This window comes from Sebastes fasciatus, chromosome 8, assembly GCF_043250625.1.
Source record: "Sebastes fasciatus isolate fSebFas1 chromosome 8, fSebFas1.pri, whole genome shotgun sequence".
Taxonomy (NCBI): domain Eukaryota; kingdom Metazoa; phylum Chordata; class Actinopteri; order Perciformes; family Sebastidae; genus Sebastes; species Sebastes fasciatus.
In genome coordinates this window covers 18,586,030-18,611,629 of record NC_133802.1, presented here as the reverse complement: position 1 = coordinate 18,611,629, position 25,600 = coordinate 18,586,030, and the positions used below count along the sequence as shown (strand labels likewise).

General features: G+C 41.8%; 1 protein-coding gene across 5 annotated transcripts in view; it reads right to left on the bottom strand.

The window, feature by feature from the left end:
* LOC141772729 (uncharacterized) overlaps nt 1-24,745 on the bottom strand; it is a 45,023-nt gene extending 20,278 nt beyond the window's left edge. For 2 of the 5 annotated variants that reach the window (XM_074644071.1, XM_074644072.1), the window contains exon 1: nt 24,412-24,745. The gene's annotated coding sequence lies outside the window, so the exon portion shown is untranslated. The remainder of the gene's footprint in view (nt 1-24,411) is intronic. The other 3 variants (XM_074644069.1, XM_074644070.1, XM_074644068.1) reach the window with 3 other exon arrangements.
* Nucleotides 24,746-25,600: the final 855 nt, after the last annotated feature.

Sequence of the window (25,600 nt, the reverse complement as noted above, 5' to 3'; positions counted from 1 at the left end):
CAATCATTAAGTTTTCTTCAGTATCAAAATAATCCAGAGACAGCTGTCTGTACATCCATGAGTACATGGACGTCACTTTTAACTCCATGGCAACATTATATTTCCTGTTTAAAGCCCCACAATTATGGGAACTGTATTTCTAAAACTTAGAGCAGGATTATTCCCCAAATCAAAGTAAGACAAAGAATAATAAAAGGACAGGACATAATCCATTAACATTTATATAAATTGTTGTTATCTTATTGCAGATATATTGTATCAGTATGTCGGCTGATATGTAACAAGAAATGCAGTATAGAAATGGCAAACTAGGTGTGAGGTGATTAAGTGTCACCATTGCACAGTTGTCCACCTGAGAGCTGCAGAACTTTAAAATGTTCCATTTAGTTTGTATCTTGCTCACACAAAAAAACAACAAATCTAAGAGAGCTGTATCAAGATTATTTGTTCATGTTATGTGTTCAGGTACAAAATTACTTTCAGCCAATGTGTCTTTTACAGATTTTTTAAAATTCTAAATATCTATATCAGTATATATCCACCTAAAGGATCCAGTATCGATTGTGCTATAACTTTTTTTAAGAATTATGGCACTAACTCAGTACAATGGAGGTGAATAGAAATTAATTTGTTGTGCTCAAAACTCTTTTATGAAAAAATGCCCCAGTCACACACTTACATTACATAACCTGCTAGTCTCGGTCAGAACAGTTTTGATTGGAACTACTTTGTTTCAACCTAAGAAATGCTTCCTATGAAAACTGTTGACAGTGAGGATGCTGTTGTTCGTCACAACCTTGAGCAAATCCATTCATCTCCTCTGTATCAGTGGCAGCATGTTCAGAGATGCATATCTCAAAACCCCAGTCAGCACATAAAAGCGAAACTGCGTCACGACTACATGTGATTTTGGTGAACTTGAGTGACACATTTTCAATTAACTACACAGAGGGGGGTCAATGCATTAGAAATCCACCAAGATGTAGACTTGTTCCTCGGAACTATATTTATAGTATTTCACTAATGTTCAAGTGTTCTCTAGAATTTCAAGAGAAGTTTAATATTTTCTAAGCTCTCATGACTGGATGTTTTCAGGTGTCACTCTGAGGTTTTCATTTTGCATGCGGAGACAGTATTTTAGGCTGACAATTTACCTAAAACATATGCATGATACACCAATTAAATGACCCTTATGAACTTGTGTTCCTCTTCACCTGAGCAGCAAACTTCCAATTCAGCTTCACACTAAGCTGGTCACTGGCCAGCTGAGTTGTATCTATAACACCCAAAGCTGCCCGCACTTCACCCAAAAAAAAAAAAAGCCTCTTTTTCCTCTCCACATTGGATTAACAAAGCCAGCGTCCGTGCAATTTTCCTAATTGTAGCTGGAGATTCACAAGGCCGATATGTCCCCGTCATCTTCCTGAGCGCAGCTTTCAGTCTCTGTCATCACATTAGGACAAATCCAACTAAGTGATTATTATCAAGGGCAACAATAGAGTAAACCCCCGAGATATCAAGATCTGTGTGTGTGTGTGTGTGAGGAAGTGTAAAGCACTACTCTTGCTCAATAAATGAATTAAATTAACTAAGCACACGCCACGTCATAGGCTTTACACCAAGACATCAGTCACAGGCTAACAATCCTAATCAGGCAGTATGAAATATATTTTCTTCAGCACCGACCTACAACTGGATATCAACCTGTGAAGCGGCCTGCCCTCTAAACGCCCCACCTCCAAATCAATCTAGCACGCTATCTGAAGATCAGGCATCCATGCACACATAATCTGTGATGGACATAAATAAATGGCGATGATAGAGAGAAAGAAAGGGAGAGCGTAGAGGACAACATGTCTGCCAAACATTGCGAGGCGAGTTCATCGGAGGCCTGGGCTACAGCACGTTACATCTGAGAGGAGACGAGAAATCACATCATGTCCACGGCAATCTCCGGCCCCGCGGGACACCGCTGCACCGTGCATAACAACATGGAGTGATGGGGAGACGGAGGAGAAAAAAGGGAGAGAGAGGGAGGCAGAGAGACAGAGGGGGGGTGTTACAGCTTAACCCTCTGACATTTTTTGCCATCAGCTGCAATACCTATCTCTAAGCTTCACACACACACACACACACACACACTGAGAACTAAGACCTGGTACCGGCACTTGGAAATTCAGTTTGTGCCCATCCCAAAGTGACCTGTTTCAAGCGGCCACATAACAGATCCAGTGAACTTAACCTGCTGAGCTATTTGTCCTGGACTAGCGCTCTAATCTTATAAGCAAGAACAAATATGATTTGGAGTCTGCTCAAAGCTTTGGGCAACATCCTTCTCTTAATGAGGGAGAGTATTAAATGACGAGTGTAGAGTTATCTCTAAGTACATAACAAGCTAAACAGGTTATCTCTAACACAAGTGTTAAACATGATTTTAGCCTCTGTTGCTATTAGGGGGTGTAAATCACGATATGATATTATATCACAAAGTCTGCCACAAGACCGATTTCAATTAGATTCTATTCACGGGCCTGCGATTGATATAAGAGGATATCATATGCCTATTTAACACAATCAGTAACATTTATATTAGGGCTGTCAATTGATTCAAATATTTAATCGTGATTAATTGAATAATTGTCCATAGTTAAATTATTTTATCTGTTCAAAATGTACCTTAAAGGGAGATTTGTCAAGTATTTAATACTCTTATCAAGTGGAGAAATATGCTTGCTCTATACAAATGTTATGTATATGTATGTATGTATTTATTATTGTTTTTTTTGGGGGTGGGAGTTTTTCCTTATCCGATGAGAGGGTCACACTGAAAAGGACAGAGGGTGTCGTATCCTGTACAAATTGTAAAGCCCCCTGAGACAAATTTGTGATTTGTGATTTTGGGCTATACAAATAAAATTGACTTGACTTGACTTAACAACAAAAAACAATGACAATTATTGACAAGAAACCCTCACAGGTACTGCATTTAGCATAAAAAATATGCTCAAATCATAACATGGCAAACTCAAGCCCAACAGGCAACAACAGCTGTCAGTGTGTCAGTGTGCTGACTTGACTATGACTTGCCCAAACTGCATGTGATTATCATAAAGTGGGCATGTCTGTAAAGGGGAGACTCATGGGTAACAATAGAACCCATTTTCATTCACATATCTTGAGGTCAGAGGTCAAGGGACCCCTTTGAAAATGGCCTTGAAAGTTTTTCCTCACCAAAATTAGTTTTTAAACAAGTCGACAAGCTAGTATGACATGGATATGGATAACAATGGATTCCTTAGGTTTTCTAGTTTCATATGATGCCATCAAAAAATCTCAAGTTGCGTTAATGCGTTAAAGAATGAGTGGCGTTAAAACAAATTTGCGTTAATGCATTATTATCGTGTTAACTTTGATAGCGATAATTTATATAAATGCACAAAAGGCTACTAAAATATGATTTGACAATTATATTACTGGGTTCTGTAGGAAGGAGGTACGCTTGGACGAAAATTGTGACACGTGCCATGGGAATTTCAAAATAAAGGCGTATCTTAAAGACGATGATATATATCGATGTTTTCACTTTGCATCGATGATATTGGATCGTTGATCATAGAATCAATATATCGATCCAGATCGATGTATCTTTACACCCTTAGTTGCTATATTATATCTACACTTTTTCCAAGGATAAGGTTGGTGATATAACTCCCATTAAAAGACCGAAGCCTGATGTAGCATGTTCCTCTGTGCCACTGACCTCACTGTTGCAAGAATATGGACAGTAGTTTATTTTGAGTCGACCCCTCAAACACAGTCCTGCTGCTGTAAATACACACTAGAGCACCAAATGTGTATTAATCCTCAGTTGAAACTAGTCCACAACAAATGTGCTATTTACTAAGTTTGAGTAACATTTGCTAAAAACTACAGCGGCCAACTGTTTTAGGAAATTCTTGAGTTTTAAAAAATAAGAAACTATATGTTTGTGACCCTTCTTAAAAAACAAAAAAAGCAATTTTTAAGTACGACCAAATTTTCTAATCAAACTGTATCACAGAAGCAAATTTCAATTAAGGAACATTTGGTCTATGCTCTCATTTGGTCAACTTTCATCTGTACTACATCCTCAAAACATATTATGTAATTTGTATATGAATAAATTATAGGCTGTATATTATATATGACTGCACTTGGACCTGCTATGTGATTGTGATGCTATTTTTGCTCATGCAAAGACTCCTGTTTGTCTGCCACATTTATATCCTTCATGACGATGGGGAAGGGGGAGGATTTATAATCTCAAAATGTTAAATACATAAACATTTGTAAAATCCACTCTCTTCTATTCTCAGCAGAGGACAGTTGGCAGCTCCTCTCCGGTTGCTGTTGGGTATAAAGAAGTGTTTGTTTTATCCGCTCCACACCCGATCGTGTGTCTATGATGTCCTCAAACGGCAACCCTTGTGTTGTGTTATTTTTAGAGTTGCACAGGATTTTGACATTTCACTCGTTTGCCTCATCCTGTGTCGCATGGCGAAATCTTTCCACCAGAAAACAACAAAGAAAATCCCAAAGGTTGCTCGACAGATTTCTTTGTTTCTCAGAGTTTCGGGGTGGATGTGTGTGTGTGTGTGTGTGTGTGTGTTTTAACAGCTGAGTGCAGGATGCGCAAAGCAAATAACGTCTAGAGGGCTAAAAAACCATTAAACTCAATGCTGAATGGGAGCATTTACTCTTGGTGTGTATGTAAATGTAAAAACCTAAAGGAAGTGTGTGTGTGTGTGTGGGTGTTTCCATGTGTAAAGAGGCCGTGTGGGTCAAGCTAATAAAAATCGGCTGGATACAGTTTGTTCTATCTGAGCTTTCTGAGTGCACAGAGGACAGTTCCAGTGAGAGACTTCATAAGCCGCAAATACAGTATAGTGCTGATCCTACAGACTCCGGCAAGGCAAGACCCCATTTTCCTCTCACTTGACTCGACTTAATTAACCAGAATGAGTCAGAAGCAACATTCAGGATTTAAGATTTATCCTTATGGGATTGGGGATCTCTCTCTCTCCCTCTTTCCCGCTCTCTCTCTCTCTCTCTCTGTTTATGGTTGACTTCAGTGCTAACTTCCTGCTCATTACTTTAATGATGGCGCTACTGTGAGCTTATGCTCACGAGCGCAGTTTGCTTTTTAACACTGCAGTCTGGGAATAGCAAGAAATACACACACACACACACACACACACATGCATACAGCGACAGAATCAAATTACATCAAAATCTCACGCATGCATTATGTATGTGCGCCACAGCAAAAACAGATAGCAGCCTTGTCGAAAAACTTCCCAAAAATCCGAGAATCTCTCACAGCGTGTATCAGTATGCAAGTTGCATGATACCCACAGTGCTCTGTGGCCATGCATGCACACATTTACTGACAATAAAAGAGTTAATGACAGAAGGGAAAGTAAATGGGAAGCTGGGTAAAGAGCGGCGAACATCTTTTTCTCTCCTCTGAAGTATCAGCCTAACTCCCTACATAACTGTAATACAGAGAAAGAGTCTGACAGACAGATATATCCAACCCCAGCTCTCTGCTTTTGCTTTAGATGCATTATTCATCTGCGTGCCAATTTGGAGGAACCCTCCCAATCCCCCAGCTAGCACCAAAAAGAGGAGAAGCGAGAAAGAGACAGAGAGAGAGAGAGACTAGAGAGAAAGAAGTCACAGCGAAAATGTCAGAAAAAGAGAGAGGAGAGGGAGAGAGGAAAACACCAGAACAAAAGAATGAGTGAGACAGACGCAGGAAAAAGCGGGAGCAGGAATGGCTCAATCTCTGAGCTGCAATGTAGTGAAACATCCAAACAGGATTTCAAATGATCCAGGGAGACTTCTCCCTATATGTTTTGATATTCCCAGCTCTGCCTGACTTGTCTGCGCGGAGCAGATTAATGACGATTTCCACGCTAAAGACTCTTAACCCTGTCGAAAACACAGACGGAGCAAAGACCACGGGCCTCTCTAGCTCACTTCTTTTTTAGCCTGAAACTGTGCACTGTTGCTAAATCACATGCTGCAGTATAAATGTCAGTGCAAGCACGCTGTCAAACATTATGCATACACTTTCACAACTGCACATCGGCGCCGGGAACTTCCATTTTTGTTCATAGCCCCCCTCTGTCATCACCTTTTACTACCTCGACAGTCTTGATCATGTCAGGATCACACCAGCGTCCACGCTGACAGCTGTTGAAGCCCTCCATCCCGGGACAGCCTGGCCCAGGTTTAACTCCACATGCACATTCAGCCTCCGTCTCGCCCTCTTTCCAGGTTTGTTACCTATTATGGCAGCAGGCTGTCACACGTACACACCAGATCTCTTTAACATCACAGCCTAGCAGAAGATAAAGTGGTCACTCATCATAGCAGCGCCTCTTCACCGTGATGGATGTGTGTGTGTGTGAGGGGGAAGGAGTGTGGGGCGAGTAGGAGTGTGTGGGCCGGATCAGTAGGATTGCTGTTTAATCTGCCGTCGTCTCCACATGACGGAGCTCTGAGCTTTTAGACCTAACAGCTGGTTACATCTACCTCGGAGTCTACGTTACCTCGCTACATAGTGAACTAACAGGCTACCTCTAACCTCACCATTTAACCTTTACACTAATACTGTACAATAATATCTATCTGTATCATATCTGACATGCGGGCTTATTATTCCACGCAGCCTCGCTGCTATGCGATCATCTCTACTGTAGTGTTATGAAATAGCATTAATGAACGGCGCTGCTGCTGTGAAGGGCGTTGGCTCGCTCTCCTCTGCTGAAGCATCTGTCAAACTGTGGAGCAGCTCTGAGGATTCGCCTGTCAAATTTGGCCTTATTTGTCAGTTTGCTGTGATTCTGCTCCCTCAGCTTTGTCGTGTCACCGTTCGGATTGCTTCAGAGGGCTCCGGGGAGTCGCTCGCATGGAGAGGGGTATATGCCAGGCCTTGCAGCTGATTTACATCAGGTCAGTCTTTACAGAGACAGACAGAATGCTTAAGCTCCAACAGTATAACACTAGTTATGAGGATGTAAGCAGCTATGATAATCTCCAGAGGTGCTGTCATCACAATCAAGAGGGGATGTAAAAATAGGTCTCACGCCTCATATAGTGCAGACAGTTTATTTTTAACTATGTAATACTGAGTGAGGATGTGATTCATACATTCAGAAATAACTGTCAATTTGCACTAAAGAAGAATCTTAATATACTGTACAATTACTAGGGATGAATCTAAATGCGATTATTTTGACTGACATTGCAATTGCGATATGATTAGTGGGAATTATATTTTTCATTGAAAAACGTTAAAATGATTATGGTGTGATTTTTGCAGTAAACTGTACCACACCCATGGTGACATCACCCATTAGTTTGTGGACTGCTGCTTTTAGCCATCGCCATCTTGGTTTCTTCCAACCAGAAGTGACACGAGAGGGTGGTACTAAATACAACCGAATGCTGAATAAGACATTAAGTGTTACAATTAACTTTTATGAACTGAAAACACACTGTGAAAGGGTTAAAGTTACAAGACGAATACACGGACAATGCCGTGATAGCGACCTGTCAATCACAAGGTAGCCACGCCCAAAAGCATCCCCTGCTTTATGGTCTATTTGACTCTAAATGGGACCATAATTTACTAAATGAACATCACGCTGTATTGAAGAAGAATTGAAACTAGCGATTGAGACCATAAACTCATGTTTACAATGTTTACTGAGGTAATAAATCAAGTGAGAAGTAGGGTCATTTTCTCATAGACTTCTATACAATCAGACTTCTTGTTGCAACCAGAGGAGACGCCCCCTGCTGATTAGTAGAAACAATGCAAGTTTAAGGCACTGCAGCATTGGCTTCACTTCTCAGACCTGGAGGTTGCCCACTGATTGCAGCATCCCCACTAACTATGGTCTCAAAATGATCACAGCATTGAATTGAAACTCCAACACTGCAAAAAAAGTACTCTATAGGCTTCACAAAGGTAGGACATATTGCAAGCCTATTGTGGTGGATTGCATTGGATTGTACAGCTGTACCTAATAAACTAACTCAATATATATAAAATGTCTTTTCTATGCTTTGGGCTTTTTTTTGTGATCAAAAAACTATATATTTCTCTTGCTCAAGATGGACTCAAAAGCATCACAGTCACATGCTCCCACAAATCATTTATGTCAGCCCACAGAGATCACAATCACAACTCAACTCAATAAAAAAAAGATGTGACAGAGGGACTCAGTTTGTGTCCAATTATTATTAATTCACAAATATTTTTAGATTTTTTCCGTTTCCAAAGGGCATTTTTTGCATCATGTCTTTGTTAAGTTTTCAGATTGTGGCTTAGATCCACAAACCCAGTCCAATGTCTGATGACTTCAGTGTTACACCCCGTCTTAAAACAGACGAGCATGAGTGCAAACAGAAACACGCACATACACATACACGTGTAGACCCACATGGCAGCAGCGCCAGTTCCCAGGTCTCGGGTGGCAAGTGATGTTTTCACACTTGTGTGGGGAGATTGCTATTTCTGCGCGGAGCCAGATAACTCAATTATTCATCGCGGATGCTGGTGCACTCACTTTACCTCTATAAGGAAGGGGGCGGGTGCGTCTCGCTCAAGAGTGTGTGTGTGTGTGTGTGTGTCTTTCCACGTGTGTGTGTCTATGCGTTCATCTGTGCGCGTGTGCATGCAAGAGGACCTCCAGCAGGAGATGAACCGCTGACATGCCACACCACACGGTAGGAAAGGAAAGAGGCAAGAGCAGGAAAGGAAAAAGGAGCTGTCATAAACATGGCAATCAAAAAGATATGAAGCGGGAGGTGAGGATCAAAGAGCAGAGGGAGAAGAGGGAAGGAATTAGTTCCCTTATCTTCTCCCTAAGCCCAACTGTGCACCTTCCAATCCTCTCTAGCTCAATAAACGGTTACAAAGAAAAATACTTTTTGAATTACCAGCAAAACTGAAACTCAGCTACCGTGGCGTTCAACCTTTCTGCACAAGGGGGCTTTCTAAAGTGTGCAGTCTTGCTCCTGTGGTCTGAAACTAAAGCAGAGACTGTTATTGTACTTGTTGTTATTCTCACACATATATCACACATCGTGTCATTCTTTCAACAATAAGTACAGAGAGACAAGACATGCAGGAGATGAGAGAGCGAATGACCTGGGCGGATCCAAACCTACGACACAATGGGTGCATTGTACAGTATGTGTTGGGTTTATTGCAGGTAGATAGATGCCCACTTATCCACAGACGTTTACACAGTAGAGTGAAAAGGTCTGTGGCTCAGTGTGTGCTAACGTGAGTCCACAAACAGCTGCTGAGTGCTGCCCCTAGAGCACATTTATCACCCCCGACACCATTTGGAGTCCTGGGAAGTCCTGAACAAACACACTGCACACACACAGCCTATAGACATGAACACATATGCGTACACTGTACCAACACATTCTCACTCCAAACTCGTAAATATCGCTGCTTGGTCAGTGCCCCTCGGCATCGGAGACCGACGAACAGGGTACCCATCTTGGGTTACTGTTGGACTTAACAAGGACGACGTGTCAATATCCGCCCGTTACATGCATAGTGTCCTTTCAAAATAAACTTCGGTTTTCACAGGAAGTTAGGTTTAGGCAACACAACCACTTAGTTAGGGTTAGGAAGTGACCGTAGTTGACGTTAACTTACCTGACTAGTGACTCACGTGACTCACAGGACTGACAATACCGACAAGTCATGTGACTAACGACTGACGTGACAAAATAAGTCAATGTTACTTTTAGTTTCACACGGGCGGCTAAAAGAGGTCTCCTGGTTGAAAGTCTTGTGTTTGTTTGACCCATCCCACCACCCTAAGCGGACTCTCACGTTCCTTATACTACGTATTTTGCTCCAACCGTTGAATAGCGCTGCATTTGGGTTGACATTGGAGTTAGTTGAAAGCCTGGTTCGTCACATACTGTCGATAAAGGGTGCTTCCGTGTGTCGGTTTCCGATGCCGAGGGGTACTGCCCAATCGGCGGTATTTGACGAGTTGGGAGTGAGACCGGGTTGACTGTACATGTAAACAAAGACAAATACACACACAGAAGACAAATCTTCAATATTAGACGGGAGACATGTAATCCTAGTTACATGCACATATACAGACACATGCACACAAACAACCACACAACATGTGATTTATTTTTTTTATAAATTTGCACATTTTGCACATTTTGCACATTTGTTGCATCTCCTGACATCAATCACTGACTTAAAACAAGTGAAAACGTGCACATATAGGACAGATTCATAACTCTGTGTCAGTGGCAGCCCTATCTCTGCCTGTGCTGCTGCCCTTATTTCCCTGAGGACGACTCCAGGAGAGAGCCAATTGGAGCAGTTACACATGTCGACACTTTCATGCAACCATTTACCACAGCGCACCCGCCCAGTGGCTCTTTTCATCAGCTTTACAGTCTGTAACTCTCACGCAGACACATACTGTAGACTGTAGGTGCATGCTGTAAATTCACAGCAACACACGGACAAACTTTACCATCTCGTTTTTGACAGATCACACACACACACACACACATTCACACTCACTTCCCTCCACTTTAATCTTTAGGGCAGGCAGAATCTATGACTGATTTATTTTAAACCATTCCCCAGGGGTTTTTACGCGACTGAGCCAGTACTCAATCTGATCACAGCGTTCACTTCCTATGTCAGCAATTTATGAATCCTCCCCCTTAGCCTGAGTTAGTCTGCGTGTGCATGTGTGTGTGTGTTTGCAAGGGAGCTAATGAGGGATAGGTGGGAAGAGGAGACGTGGAGGGAGACACAGGAAGAAGGAACTGGCACTGTGATGGGTGTATACTGTAAGTTAGCATACTGTCTGTAGCACACACGCCCCCACGGTTTGGGGTGAGTCACTCTCTGCACTTGCAAGCTTGCATCCGATCTTACATGCCTCAGTATGCGACGCAGTTCCTGTAAGTGTGTGTAAAATGTTTTGCAAACCCTGAAAAAAGCACAACATGAACCCCCGGTTGCTCTCTGAAAGCTAAGCTTCTGGCACAACAAAGCCAAAAGCGCGGCACACCCCTCAGCCGTCACGCCACCATCTCCCATTCACCGCCCGGTGCTAAGTACCATCCGGATGACTGTGTCTAATTTTCGCTGGATATTCCATTTCCATTTGAAAGGTGGTTAGTGCCCATTGAGCAGTGTTATCGTGGCTGTGCAGACAGAGAGAGGCTGCCCCGCTCCTCCCAGCCTCAAACGGAGAAGCCATCGATTTGATTCAGCCTTAAAAGCCGGGTCGGCCTCAACAATGGCGGCTTACGGAAAAACCATTACCCCAGGTGTACTCTGAAATGTTAACCTACATGCGTGTTTTTGCCATCTCTCTCCCTCCCTCTCTCTCTCTGACTAGCCTACACAGCACCACAGATGGAGAGGAGACAGGAGAGAGATGCTCTGTGGGTTGCTTCTCAATGGAGCATGCAGGCTTCTCTCTAAGTGACTCATGCCGCCTTTCTTTACACTTCTTGTACAAGGCCACCTACCTTACACCGCCACTCTAGCACAGCTACTGCCGTGCTGCTACGCCCGCTCATCTATTACACTACTCACAACCTCTGACACTGTAGAAATGTCACAGATGACTCATGTCATCCAGCTGAAATGCCTGCTCATGCACTGAAAATTATACATGGTGCTTAAAGCTTTAATCATATTAGGTAGTTAGAATATCATTGTTTTATTTGGCTGGTTGAGTGATGTTAAATGTTATGATTGGCAAATTTAATGTGGTTGGACTGGCTGTCAATGCGATGCTATTCAGACTCATTGCTTGGGTAGTTTGTTATAGCTCACTATGTGTGATTGACAATGTTCAAAACTGAGCCACCAAGCAGGGTAAGGATGTATTATTCGCCATTGTTGAACTCAGCAGTAAAGGCCTTAACACACCGGGGGCGTGACGAATAAACGACAGGAAAATGCGAAATACTCGCCTGTTAATATTATATGTCTAGGGCTTTTATTGTTAAAGGTAAGATCGGAAGGAGTGGATCTGGTCTACGCTGCCTTTGTCAAGGTTGAAAGGAGTAATACAATTTGCTGTCTTGGTCCAGACTACAGAGCCTTCGTGTTGTTGTTTTATAAATATAGGCACAACTCAACCTGTTCCACACAACGTGATTGGTTGATGCCTCTATTTGTGGTGAGAAAGCTCAGAAAATCAACCTTGTTCCGGAAAAAAATTATGTTGCTTTTTCGCTGCATAATTTTCGCATTCTGGGTATTCATGCCAAAAACAACAGTTCGAAAAAATATATTGACGTGCGAATTAATCGCACGACTTAATCATAACATAATCTTCTAAAAATCATGCTGCTTCTTTTGGTCAGGTAATATTACAAGCTAATGAATTATCTTATATTCAACTCACCTGCTATTTATCCGTGTATGTATGTATATATTGCACATGCACGTATAGCTACTGTATATACTTGAATTTAGGGCTGCTGCAAGTACCATTTATTTTATTATCAATTAATTTGCCGATTATTTTCTTTCTAAAACATGTCAGCCTGAGTTCACATCTTTAATGTGTTTTCTTGTCCGGCCAACAGTCCAAAACCCAAAGATATTCAGTTTATTATTGTGTACGACAAAGAAAAGCATAGAATCCTCACATTTGAGAAGCTAGAACCAGCAAATGTTTGGCATTTTTCCTTGAAAAATTACTAAAACAATTATTTGTTGTTCATCCCGTTGGGGGTCGCCACAGCGGATCACGGATTTTTATGATCAGCATATTTGATTTGGCAATTCTGGGGGGCTATTAGACACAAACAGTCATGGAAACTGTTTGGAAAAGAGTAGGCACCTTCAAAAAAATACTTGGCAGGTGATTGGCTGACCCATCTGTCAATCAAACTAATGAAAGCAAGGCCAAAAACATGGCCTTCAGTGCCGTTCTTTGCTCTTCTTACAGTGAAGAAATACACTCTAGTTCTGATATAACTGATGCTATTGCAGCATCTACGCTAATCTCTTTATCAGCCGCCAATCGCCTCTCTGTGTCGTTTCACGCTATGGTCTCATCGGATCTCAGATCTCACACACCTAAAACCACGGCCGTAGCTGCAATAGCTCCTCACAGGACGCCGATTGGTCCGTTGTCTGGCGAGCCGGACACACACACATTACTTAACCTGACAAGATGGATTTTCGTGTGATGTTTGATACTGCGATTCACACGTGATCTCGCAACATCGCGAGAATCCAGCTGCCGTGCAACTGGAGACCCCTGAAGAAGAATGGGGAGAACATGCAAACTCCACACAGAAAGGCCCTGCCCAGACCAGGGATCGAACCCTGGACCTTCTTGTTGTGATAGACTAAGTGTTGCAGGCGTACTTGAAATACATTGCTGTTAGCTGTTTGGCCTTATCACACATCCAGTTGCATGAGATCACTTCATAGAGTCGGTCAATAAAGTCATAACCTGCATATAGTGCTTGGGTACAGTTAGTTGTGCAGAGCATATTAGTAATGTGAGTTTTCTGAAAAGTGTTTTGATTTCAACGAGGAAAACATAAAAGGGACATGAATCACATTACATTAATATTTTACAGGCATTGCTGCTCAGCACGGAGGAAGCAAATCACATCAGTAGTGATTGCACTCTGTGTTTGACCTGCTGGCCTTGCATTTTGATGTGTGTGTGTGTGTCTGTGTGTGTGTGTGTGGCAGTGTGAACCGGGTTAATATAGTGCAGGGGTTCAGCTAATTGGGTTAGCGCATGGTTCGGTTAATTGGGTTAGCAGAGATTCCATGACAGCCAGCACGCTGACAGACCCAGCTTGCTATCGATCCGATGGGTGAATGAAGGGGACAAACACAGCAGGTGCTTTCATTAAACAAGTGCAAACACAATGAGCTGCACATACACACACACACAGACGTGTCAGATTACATTGGAACTTATTGCATCGGCGAGAGTCTGACAGAGAGAGAGGAGGGTGGAGGCGCACCGATCCCATCAAATAAAACACAGAGAAAGTAGTGCTGAAAACGATGACGTGTATTTACGAAAATGGTAACAAATGGCTAAATAAATATGGATTTGTGTGTGTGTGTGTGTGTTTGCATGAAAGAGAAGGAAGTGTGTGAGAGAGAAAAAGAAAGAGACCACTTGGGACCTCAGCTCTCTTTCATGTGGAGGTGAATACATAAATAATCAAATTAAATCATCAAAAACAGCCCAAAATAGTCCCAGCCCTTCTCTCAGTAATATACACACACAAAGTATCATACACTCCACATTCTTCAAAGTTATATTAGTTGCTAACACTCTTCAAATTTAATAACATATGTATTAAAAATGTGAAAATGACGGCAAAAATAGTTTGTTACACAAGAACTAAAACGACCTTAACAGTCCTCCTGATTCAAAATGTCATTTTACGATAAAAAGCGAAAGAATAATGTGGTTGTGCGTCTTCAGACTTTGATGTGCTGCTTGCTTCCGTAGCTACCCATTATCTGATGGTAGCTAGGTGCAATCTGCGAGGTGTCAGGGGAGCGAAGATGTACTAAATAAAGATATTTTCAAGGTTTTCAGGCGCCGAGAAATCTCAACCCCAGTTGTGTCACTTCACTTTCTCGCTTAGCACAATCTGCTGCCTCCTAAAATAGCTCAGTGTTTCTCTGAAGCCAGGCTCTTGACTTTACACCGAGATAGACAGATAGGGTACGTTCTGCAAAAAAGACTATGTCAATGCAAAAAACCACAACATCCATGCTGCGACAAACCCACTGCGAGTTCTGGAGACTCGTTTCGTGTGATCCGGCTGTGTGCTATGTGATAGGTACATGCAGAGTTTCTGCTGCTTAGGTTTCGGTATGGGAGGATCACACACCTGTGATAGTGTGCTCGACATCTGGTTCCACTACAAAAGTTTATGACCTTTATTTCCTGCTTGAAAACCTGCGCTGTATATATGACCTCGCAGAGCCAACGTGTCCTCGTGTAAAGAGATATTTCCAAATCTTGAAATGTGCCAAAAACCATAATCTAAATGGATTTGCTTATGTTTTGATTTTGCTGTGAACTATTCCTCAAAGCCAAACGCAGCCTCTGGAGTGGAGTTCAGCTGATGTGATCTCTCTTTCCACAAGCCACTCTTATTAAGCAGCACCACTAAAAGCCCGAGGATTCTCTTACTAAACCAATCAATATAGGATCTGCCTTGCCACGGTCCCCAGAGCCCTCGACTCCACCCTTCATTCTTCCTCCGGCTTCCACTGTCCCTACAGTCTCACTCATTCATGGGGTAGAGTTGGAAGCTACTGCGCATGTATATGTGTGCACCCGAGACAGATTTGATACCAAATGCAGCAGCGCTATCTCAAACCTCAGGAGGTGAAACAGGTGAAAACGGTCCTCTGAGGCAGAGCCGAGGAGCAAACCGCCTGTTAATGAATAAATAACCAGTCGGCATGAATGCCCCGCTGTCCTCGCGCTCTCTGAGTGCAGAAGCTGATCTTCCGTCGCTAACACATGTGTGACTGTCAGAGGAATCAATAAACAGCTACTGTTGCAAAGGTGAACTCGCCCATCACCAGCACGCACCATGCTGCTTACATTGTCTGTCTGTGTCTCAAACAGGAAGAGGAAGGAGCGACACACCTCATATTCATGTTAATAACATAACTGTGCTGTAGATTTATGCATACTGTTAATATGCAAATACAGACAGATGGATAAGGAAAGGTGTAGAAACACACACATGCACAAACACGGCCAAAAATACTTAATCAATTCATCACCTTACAATAAGATACAGTCACGACAAATTACCAAACTAAATTACCAACCATATGTTGTATAACTATTCCCTTATCACAGTTATGTGTCTTTGAGAATAAAGTTACTTTTTGTATTAGTTCTTGCAGAGATATTCACTCACAAGAGGGTTTTCACACTTCAATCTAGCTGCCACACCTAATGGCATCGTTCAATTATCTCCTTGTGCTGATGCAATAGGCTCATTACTAACTGCAGTTGTGTTTGCTAGTTGATGGTAGGAGTTTCAGTTGCATTATGAGTACTACGTACTGCCACTCTCACAATGTGTTTAGACAGAATCTGATATTTAATTTGCTCGGTAGAAGTGTGAAGTGAAGTCTGACGAAACACACCTGCAGCCCGCAAGTCGTTGGTTTGACGCTTGGCACTAATCCGGGCAAGAAAAGTAGTTATGTAACACTCTCCCCTTCCTTAAAGCAAGAGCAGGCACTATTTTTATGTTAAAGTATGCCGATCTAACAGCATAAAACACAAAGCAGAAGTGCATCGCGTCCCCCACTAATGAGACCCAGATGATTCGCTGTTTGCGCCGATTAAACTGTTGTTGGTATATAAACACTTCTCCACCCACATAAAGTGACAAAACTTTAAGAATGAAAAACAAAACCTCTTTTTTTAAACATAAATACCGAGTGCTCTGCTGTACTGTAGCTGTGAGGCTTCTTCAGTGAGGCACTGAGTGGACGAGTCCAGCAGCCAGCAGCAGAAAACTGAGGTTTTTGTGTTCACAGAGCCAGAAAAGGTCACTAAAAAGGTCAATAAAAAGATTGATTTGTGGCAAAGTTGTGCTGGTCAGTTCATCTCCATCTGCATGTCTTTATTGACTTTGACTTTTTGGACATGGGATCCTCACTGAGTATTCTGGTGGCCACAGTTACACTGAATTTGCTTTTAATAGAAAGACTAGAATGGAATATTAGCTCATGTATTATCATTACATTTGAGCTAAGCATCACATTTTCTAAAACCCAGAGGGTCTTTACCAACACTTATCTCTGGTCTGGCATTCTCTGGCAACCTCCGGCTCTGAAAAGTGAAGCCAATGCACAAGTGGCATTAAACTTGCATTCTTTCTGGTTGCAAAAAGAAGTCTGATTGTATAGAAGTGAGAAATGAGAAAATGAGCCTACTTCTCACTTGATTTATTACCTCAGTAAACATTGTAAACATGAGTTTATGGTCTCAATCGCTAGTTTCAAGTCTTCTACAATAAAGAATGATGTTCATTTAGTAAACTATGGTCCCATTTAGAGTCAAATACACCATAAAGCAGGGGATGCTTTAGGGCGTGGCTACCTTGTGATTGACAGGTCGCTTAAACCTCGTTGTTTGTTCTGGGAGTTGTCCGTGTTTTCCTCTTACAACTTTAACCCTTTCATAGTGTGTTTTCAGTTCATTATAGTTAATAATAACCTTTTTGGTCGCCTAAAAATGTCTCATTCAGCGTTCGGTTGTACTTAGCTCCACCCTCTCTTGCAAAAACCAAGATGACGACGGCCAAAATGCCAAACTCGAGGCTATAAAGGGGAGACTCGTGGGTACCCACAGAACCCATTTTCATTCACCTATCTTGAGGTCAGAGGTCAAGGGACCCCTTTGAAAATGGTGTTTTCTTGCCAAAATTTAGCACAAGTTTGAGTGTTATTTAACCTCCTTCGCAACAAGCTAGTATGACATAGACATATGATGCCACTCTAGCTTTAAAACTTAGCCCGCTACAACCCAGAAATCGCAAGTTGCATTAATGTGTTAAAGAAATTAGTGGCGTTAAAATTAATTTGCATTAACGCATTTTTATTGCATTAACTTTGACAGCCCTAATAATTACGTTTTACATTTTAGTTTACATTGTACAAATTGAGCGACAGTAATGGTACTGCATGAGTATGGGCTAAAAGTGGCAACTACACTGGCTTGGAAGTTCAAAGAGAGGGGCATAGGTGTCAGTGACCATGATAAATGAATAAAAGACACACACATGCATATATTGAGGAGGTTTTTATACACTAGAAGGCTAATAAATCAAAGCGCACCGGTAAGACTGCATATGAGTTGAAGGATAAAGGAATATTTCCTCAATGGAGACTATAATTCTAAACTCAAACCGCACCTGATGGTAAGACCTTGGAAAGCTTTTCACTCTCTCTATAAAACCAGGGAGTTTAAAATAATGTTTTTATGACTGCTAGAAGTATGGTTTACATTGTTGAAACATAGTGCACATGCAAGCAGATACACACTGCAGCATTGTTGTACATTTCTAGCTAATAAAGCACCAAAGGCTGACACAAGCTTCAGGACAGGAGCGTGTTTTCTCTCAGTTCACTGCTAAATGGGGAACAGAGGATGGAGCCCATTATCTACGTGTAATAATGGAGCTGCAATGATTAGAACGTACTCTGTCATGTTCTTGTATTATGATTGTATCACATTTAGACATAATGGGGAGTTAACAGAATATCTATGTAAATCTTTCTCTTTGCTGCTTTATTTATTGTGTTGTATATAGTCATGTTCAGGGACATTATGCTGTAATGCAGCTGAGATATGAATCAATACTTATGAATTACAGCGCTCTTTCTCTAATGGCAAGCTACTGCAATGCTGGACCCGGCCTGAAATGTTTTGAGTGCACACGCGGAGATGACGCATACTAAACTTCCCGTGCACTCAACAATTAATGAGGGGCATTCTGTATTCTGTGAAAAATCACGACATGTGACGATAACTGGAGGGAACTTTGAGATGCAACGTACACGATGGTGTGTAAAAGACCAAGGTCTAACTAGTCAATGTCATTTTTCTTTTCATGTCTCTAAGACGAGAGTAATGGGGAGTATCAATAAGAACCATCACTTTCTTGATCTCGTTGCTATGGTGATCTACTTTTGTTTAAATGTGGCATTATACTGTATGTGCTCATGTTCAGTTCACCATAGGACGACGTTGAAGTACAAAAGAAAAGTATTCAAAAACTATTCTCTCCATTCATTTATTCTACTTCTTCTATCTGCTGGTCATCCCGCTTCGTTCGCCCTTCAGTGCCCATTTCCTTGTTTCCTCCCATGGCCTCTGCAATGCCTCTTACTGCCCTATACACAGCAGCATTAATAATTGAGAGCATTTTATGCAGACAGTGAGTTTTGGTGCCCTGAGCCCTTTGGTCACGGATCCATGGCACTAATGCTGGGTGGCAGGCCAGTCCGAGGCCCCGCACTCCAAGTCCAGGCTAGGGCACATCTGTCTGGCTGACTGGCCAATCCACTGGCCCCCCGATCCCCGAGCTATTATGCACACAGCTAACATGCACACACACATGTTCGCAAACACACTTAGTTCGAGGATTCACGGACCATTTGCTCCGTGATCTGTGGAGCTCACATCGCACTTTTGCACCTCTTATAAACAACCGAAGGCCTCAGACAATGACTGACACTTTCAAAACCCTAAATAACTGCGAGTAGCTGCGCTCTCTGTTCTCTCTTACAAACACTGTAATTCTCACTCACAGACACCACAGGGCTCAACAAGAAGGCTCGCCCGCTTGCCCAGGGCACGTAAAATGCCACTTTGGGCTAGTAAATAATTTTTTTTCTGGAGCTGATGATTGAAGTAGCTAAGGAGTGAGCCATCTCGCTTCCTTCTCATCTCTGTTGATCCAGCACTTGCGAGAAAAGATAAAGTTTATGAGCTGAAGCGCAAGCGAGCATTTCAATTATCTTGGAAAACAGGAGTTTAGTTGGGTGGCATTAGAGGATGTGGGCAAAACTCCAGATTAATTTACTTAAATAAAGATTAAACATGACAATTAACTTTGGTCTTTGTTGTTATTTGATAATCACTGATAAATACTTCAAGGCAAGTAGACCTCTGACCCGGGAAAGTGGAAAAAAAACCCATTAATATTGAACACTACACCATCATACACTCTCTCTATATAATACGTATTTATAATATATGTGTGTGTGTGCCTGCAACGTTTCCTCACTGTTTGTAAGATATCTTATGAAAAGGTATTTTGTTATTTTTTGTGCATTTTCCTACAAATGTCCAGCAATCAGTGTACCTGTGCAAGCCCCTGCAGTGTTTAGGAGACAAAACTACTTGGTTAGGTTTAGGAAAAGACTGTGGTTTGGGTTAAAATAACTACGGAAGTTACATGACAAATAAGTCAACGTTGACTTCTGGTTTTACACGAGACACAAACAGCATTCTTCTGGGTGAAAGTCTGGTGTTTTTAGATCCACCACGACCGCCTCCCTCTGCGGACTTTGACGCCCTTAATCTACATCACCTGTCCTGGCTCACGATTACGTAGATTACGTAGGAATTGATTACGTGGGTGATATACAAATTATAGTGTATTGCTTTTCGTAGCTACGAACAGTGTATGAGAACAGCCTGGTGTGTGTGAGTATAAAAGAAAGTGGTATTGACTGTGTGTGAGAGAAAATGACTGTGCATGTGGTGGGAAATATTTGTGATTATTAGAAAAAGAAGGTATAGTTTTATTGGACAGGTATAGGCAGTTTAAATTCTAAGTTTCTGATTGACTCACAGCCTTTCTTGAAAAAGCCTGTACCACCTAAGTGGCATTTTCTAGCACTGTTAAGGCTTCAAGGAGAATTTAAATCAAGCCACAGAGCATTTAAGGACAACTTTAAATTCACCAAAGTTTTGCTAGAACAATAGCAAGGTCATCGGCATAGTGATTTATCTGATTGTTCTCCACTTCATGGTTTTTAAGAGCCGTAAGCCAACCAGGAACTGAGAGTGCAATACTATTTACATTCAATCAAACTCTCTCTCTCTCACACAAAGCTATTCATAATAACATATGCTGTCATTTTCTCTTAGATACAATATCATTCTGTTTTACACATTTTCTCTTGTGTGTTTGTCTCTGTTTACTGTCCCAAAACAGCCAGCGTAGCGTCTGTATATTACATATAATATACTGTACGTACGCATCGACTATGTGTGCAAAGAGTGAGCCTACGCAAAGGTTTGTATGACAACTCAGAATCTGGCTGACCTCAAAACGTACCAGAAAACCCAGTTCTTTCTATTATTTTCCTCAACTTTCGCTCTTTTTACGTCTTGTTTCTGTATGTTTACAAAGTAGAGTCGTAATTTGTTTCTATTCGCTTCTACTTGCAACTTTCCATATAGCTATATATATATATATATATATATAGTATAGCTGTATGTGTAAGAGAGAATAGTACCATGTGTAGGACATTGTGATAGCTTGTATAAGAGAGTAAAGGCCAGTTACACTCAGTGGCCACTTTATTAGGTACACCTGTATAATACATTGTATTTCAATACAACAGCGCTGCCATAAATGCTACCTTTACTAAGTTTATAATATTCAGTTTTTGTTTACATGTTAAAAATGAGTAAATGATGTATATTACTGAGGTCATAGTGACAGCTGCAATGTGTAGGATCTGTCGGCATTTAGCGGTGAGGTTGCAGATTGCAACCATCTGAGACCTTATTGAACTTCTCCTGTGTGCCAAGTGTGAAGGAAAACTATGGTTCCCGACGCAAAAACGCAAAAACGCAAAAACGCAAAAACGCAAAAACGCAAAAACGCAAAAGCGCGAATGGCCCTATCTAAAGCCAGTGTTTGGTTTGTCCGTTCTGGGCTACTGTAGAAACATGGCGCCCGGCTCTGTGAAGAGGATCCTCTCCATATGTAGATATAAACCGCTCATCAAGTCAATGAAAACACAACCATTCTTAGTTTCAGGGGATTATACATTAATGAAAACGTACTTATTAATATCATATTTCATTTCTGCCAATAGATCCCCCTTAATGTTACATACTGTTCCTTTAAAGGTGGTGTGTGCTGGATTACATTATATTGAGAGGTGTAATTTGTTGTCCTCCCTATTTACATACATGAAGGAGGCAGAATATTAGAAACACCTCCCAATATAAAGCAGTCCAGTACAACACCACTATTAACTATGACCTCAATGGTAAAACATATAAATCCATCTCTCTGACAGTGTCAAAAAAATGACCATTATAAGCATCATAAAAGTAGACTTTATGGCAGAACATCTTGTATTGGATTGCATTAGATTGTACATGTGGACCTAATAAAGTGGCAAGAGTGTATGCATGATTGCGGATTTAAGAAATAGGGGTGTAAATCACCAGTTTCATCACAGTACGATATTATACTGATCCTTTGGACAACGATACGATATTTGCTGATATCACAAAGTCTGCCACGATACAATTTCGATTCAATTCAGGGGCCTGCGATCGATATGAGACGATATCATATTTCAAGTATATTTAACACAGTTACATTTACACCAACTCACAAAAAGCAAATAAGTTACGATTTTACATTTGTTTTACTGCGTTCTTCCAGACGTTTAAATGAAATGCAGTCTATTTTTTTAATAAAAATAATAAAAATAGACCTCCTATAAAGTCCCACATTTCAAATGTTTAAGTGCAAATGTTTTTTATCAGTTGAGAATTTCAAAATAAAGGCGTATCTTAAAGATGTATCGATGTTTCCACTTTGCATCGACGATACTGGATTCAATCGATAAATCGATCCAGACCGGCGTATCGTTACACCCTCAGTAAGAAGGTATGCTAATGTGTATGGGGAAGTATAGTGATGCCGTGTGTGAGAGGCACACATCTGCACGTGTGTTAAAGGAAGAGGCAATATGTTTCATGTGTGTATGCATGTATGATGAGTGGGAGACGAAGGGGGAGGCAGACAGAGCACAGGAGCTGTAGTGCAGGTGTGCTAGTGAACCCGAGAGAGAGCGTGTTTATCTCTATGAGATGAAGGTGGGAAGGGATGATGGGGATGGAGGGTGGATGACAGGGGAGGGGAGGGGAGGGGAGGGGAGGGGAGGGGAGGGGAGACGGGAGGAGGAAGCAGCGCTCCAGTCCTGTCGCCTTGGGTGCATCAGCAGCAGGAATTGTTCTCTGCCCTGTGGGGGCCATCTGACTGTTCTGTCACCCTCCACAGAAGGCTGACTCTGCCTTAAAGTGCTCGGCCCCGCGCCTGCAGTTCGACATGCTTGATGTTTAATACATACACGGGGAGAATATTGAGAACGCCTCAGGAGAAATGCAGTACACAGGCTGCGAGGGAGAGAGTTTTCTTTTGTCAGTTTGTAGAACAACCAAGAATAGAGGAGCTCCTGTATAAAGTGTGCGTGGGCAGGCTGTGAACATAATTGCCCAGAATTCGAACCAGACCTGGAGCTCAATCGCAAATTTGAAATACACGAGATCCAAGAGTTAAGCACCTCTCGACGAAACGCACTTGTAGTGAGTGGGGGACAACTAGGCGATTGTGTAATGCATCGACTTACTTATCCGTGCCAGGAAACATACATCACATTCAGTGACGTTTCAGTCAAATCCTCCCAGTGTGCTCCTCCTGTACTTCTGCAATCAGCGTGAGTGAGTGTGGTGTAATTCAGGGCATCGCTCCTCAATAAGGCAGGAGAACGGGCCCTCAGGGGTGACCCTCCTGCTTAAGTCAACACAATGAGTGTAATGAGGTGAAATACACACACACACATATAGGCGCACGCACTGGAGATGGGAACCCTTGCTGCATAGTAAGTGGATTTCATTCATCTACATGCACTGAGCCTTTCTGGAGAAGTTCTACTCACACCCACACATTCAAGCAGCACAGCGAGCGCTTCCACTCCCAAGATCATTACAGGTGAGGAAACCATCACAGACTGATTTAGATATATATAGTTGTGGCAAGGATTTTAAAACTGCTTTCTATATCGCTCAGCAATCATTTAAAGCTAGACAATGTATCTTAACAAACAGAACTTATATTTTGGTAAAAAAAAAATCATCCTCAATGTCACCAATCAATGCTGAAAATAAAAAAAATGCTATTAAAAAAGCCTCTGTTTCTGTTTGACATGTCTGTGTCACCTCACAGTCTCTCTGAGTTCATCAGTTCTGAGTCCATAATTAATCAGCCCTGCTGTGTAAGTAGGACTGGTGCCTTTTCTCTTATCATCACATACAGCAAACCCACGCCCTCAGGGCTATCAGCGGATTAATGATGAGTGCCTGTGATAGGAGAGTCCCTCACAAAGCCTTTTATTAATTAGCCTTGCACAGGCACAGTGGCCACAGTGTGCAACACATGTTCACTCTAATCAAAAACTTTAAACACACCATCGACCTCCTATAATGCACTGATGTCTGCATGGTATTAAACCTTGATGCGTGCATGCATTAAGTTGTGCAGGGTTAAAGTGCACAAATAGCAAGGCAACTTTTCACACATCACTGACCAACCGGTTATGCTGCACTTTACTAAGAAGCCCATGAATGATTGATCAGACAGGTGTGATCGAGTAGAGGAGGGAGGGGTGTGGGGGATTCAGAGGTGATAAAGAGGGATGTCCAGATGTCATCAAAGTGGAAGCAAAATGATGGAGAGATGGAGATTAGGATGTATACTCACTCAGCCCCCCCAGTTCGTTAGAGGAGCATCCTCTTGCTCTTCAGATGAGTTCTCCTGGGACAGCGCGCCTTGATCCTCCTCACTATCATTTCTTTGCAAAAAGCTCCAGCCTTCCTTCCTCACCACAGCCTCCCCTTGCTGCTCTTCTTCTTTGGCATCACATGCATTAAAACAGCTGCATGCACAAGTGCAAATTTTAGATGGTTGTTTCGGTTTTTTTTACAGTCGTCCGTCTCTCAGTATGTAGAGCAGAAGTGACAGCAGCAGCGGATTCCTATTTGAGGGGATGCTGACGCGCAACCGGAGGGGCTCGCCTCCTGCCTGCCTCTCTCATCTGGCTCCATCAGCTCTCTCGGTGAGGCAGCAACCATGTGACTGAAACCACTGTCAAGACAGACAGAGTAACACGGAGGGTTTCCGGTGAAAGCTTTCAGAATAAAACAAAAAATGAAAGGCGAGATCAGTCATGTTTGCAGTACAAAAAGTGAGAAAAACTATGATAAAGGATTAAAGGTCCCATATCGTGCTCATTTTCAGGTTCATACTTGTATTTTGTGTTTCTACTAGAACATGTACGACGGAGTATTAGGGCCACATTGAGGGAAAAAACATCTGAGATTTACAGAATAAAGTCAGAATATTACGAGAATAAAGTCATATTTTTAAGAGAAAAAATTACGTAATATAACGAGAATAAAGTCATAACTTTACAAGAAAAAAAGTCGTAATATTACGAGAATAAAGTCATAATTTTACGAGAAAATAAGAAAATAATAGGTAAAATTACTACTTTATTATATTATGACTTAATTCTCATAATATTACGACTTTATTCTCGAAATCTCAGATTTCTTTTTTTTTCTTCAATGTGGCCCTAATACTCCGTTGTTTAGCATTAAAGGTCCCATATTATGCTCATTTTCAGGTTCATACTTGTATTTTGTGTTTCTACTAGAACATGTTTACATGCTGTAATGTTAAAAAAAAACTTTATTTTCCTCACACTGTCGGCCTGAATATGCCTGTATTTACCCTCTGTCTGAAACGCTCCGTTTTAGCTCATTTTGACGGAATTGCAACAGGATTGCGTTGCTAGGCAACGGCTCGGGTCCATGTGTACTTCCTGTCAGCTGATGTCATTCACATACACTGCAACCAGGAATAAACTGGGACACATTTAGAATGTTTA